Here is a 2,354-nt window from a genome sequence, read left to right as displayed (position 1 = left end):
TTCCGTGCTACGGTCCCGGGTTCTGGCGTCCCCCCTGGCCCTCTTCCTGTCCGTCTCTCGCGAGTGCCCCCCTGCGACGTTCATAAGCCTTGCTCGCAACGTTCCGGGCGCGGGAGATCCCTACCCCCCCCCCCCCCACTCCCTGCCCCGGGGCACGGGAGCGCTCCGCCCTCTCCCGGGGTGCTCCCGCGACGCTCGGTTTCCCCTTCCCAACTGGGCCCAGGCACCGGGAGCGGGCCGCCGGGCGGGCCTGAGCCTCGAGAGCGTGGCCCCCACGTTGCAAACAACCGCCAGGGGCCTTGACGCGCTTATTAGAGTGGAGTCGAGCGGCAGGCAAATTTGGGCTCCTGCAGAGCCGTAGTTTGAGGCGCGCGGAGTTGGGGCGGGAGAGGAAAAGTTGGAGACGACTGCCTCTGGAGGCCGAGCACGCTCCACTGCAGGCGGAGGCTCACGCTCGCTTTTTTTCTTTTTCTTTCTTTTTTTTTTTTTCCAATTCTGAAAAAAAAAAAAAAAAAAGATGTATCAGAAAAACAACCAGGAGGGAAAAAAAAAAAAAAAAGCAAAAGCAAAATCTGCAGCTAGAGCTCCAGGCCGCCTGGGCCGCGCCGCCGCTTGCGGTCGGGGGTCGTGGGGGGTGCCCGCCCTCCCCGGCTGCCGCTTTCTGTAGGGGGCACTGCAGGGTTGTAGAATCTCAAGTGGAAAAGTTCCCCGAAACTTTGACAGCCCCCCCCGCCCCCAGCAACTTTTCCCTGCCTAGTGGGCCCACGCGTCGGCGTGCCAAGCCTGGTCCCGCGCCCCCCGCGCCCCCGGCCCGCTTTCCGGCGCTGGAGTCGGGTCGGGGAGCCCCTCACGACCGCGGCTGGAGGTTGGGGACCCGGGTGGCCGGGATTCGGGCAGGGGCTCCGCCGGGGCGCGTTGGGATCGAGCCGCCCGAGCCCGAGCGCGCGAGCAGGGACTAGGCGGTCGCCCCGAGAGGTGTCCAGCCCGGGGCCACACCACGGGCCGCACGAGGCCACCCCACCGGCGGCACGAGGTCACCCCCTGGGCGACCCGAGGCCGAAGCCCGAGCCAGAAACGGCCTGGGCCGGGCGCGCGGGCCCGAGGGGGTCGGGGTCGCGGAGCCAGGCGGCCGCGCCTCCCCCGGGCCCGGGCCCGGGGCTGTGCAGGCTTCCCCTCCCCGGGCGAGCCGGGGCCGCCGTGCCACGCTCGCGACTGAGGTCTTAACAAAGGAAAATCGCCCCGGCACTCGGGAACGGCCCCCATCCCCGCAATTGGTCCTGCATTAAACAAACTTTACACACACGTGTGTATTTTCCGAGCGTTTCCCGCGTGCTAAGCTCCGGGTTTGCAAAAAAGAAGGAAAGCAAAACGGGAAACACAAAGCCGGTGTCGGCGCTCACAAAGGGCGGCCGCCCAGGCGGCGCGGAGACCCGCGTGCGGCTCTCAGCTGCACCCGCGGGGCGCCCGGCGGAGTCCCGCCGGGGATCCGCCGGGCAGCTGGCGACCTGCTAGATAGAAATATATCATTTTTCTTTCCTAAAGGAGAATGTTTCTGTGCATCGGTTGTGTAACTAAAAATTGTTGTGAAACATATCTTTGGGAAGGATATATCAAAATGCATAAAAGAAAAAGAACCGGGAGAGCCAGCGAGCAGGGCTGGCGCGTTCGTTTCGAGGAAGGGGCTGTGGTTTCCGGAGCCAGGCGGCGGGAGAGGGAGATGCGCGGGTTAGCGGCGCTCGTTCGCGGGCTTTCGCGGGCGGTGGACGATGCTCGGGGGAGACAAAACCTCGCAACCGTCTCGCCGCCGCGTGTCTCCGCGGACAGCGAGCTGCCTGCCTCTCCGAGCGGGAGGCTGCGGCGGGAGAAAGCCGCTGCTCCAAAGGCAGGGACCCCGCTTATCTCGTGGAGGGAAATTCGGGGAACCTGTGTGCGGACCCCCGGCAAGCTCGGCACCCCGGGAGATATGTGCCTGTTTGCCGAAAGAGGGAGAGAACTGTCCCCACACCGCGTGCGATCCCCGCAGTGAGACCTGACCCGGGGCGCACGGCTAAGCCCCCTGCTCCCCCCTTCGGGGGACAGATATTGTAAATAACAACCGAGCCGGTGTTCGGCAAGACATCAGATTAGAAACGTGGTCCGCACCCTGTTCCTTTCTTTTGAGCACTCATCACCTTGCAAAGCAGGGACGTGTTTATCTCTGGCTTTCTCCCCCAGGCTAGAACGTGATCTTCCTGTGCAGGCACCGTGTTTTATTCATCTTTGTACCCTCTGCCATTTCATCTATTTGGGGCCAGGCTCCAGATAAGTGTTTTGTTTTGATGTGCATGAATGAATTAGAGACCCGCGATACCCTC

This window comes from Grampus griseus, assembly GCF_964374135.1.
Source record: "Grampus griseus genome assembly, chromosome: 14".
NCBI classification, from domain to species: Eukaryota; Metazoa; Chordata; class Mammalia; order Artiodactyla; family Delphinidae; genus Grampus; species Grampus griseus.
This window is presented reverse-complemented; position numbering follows the sequence as displayed.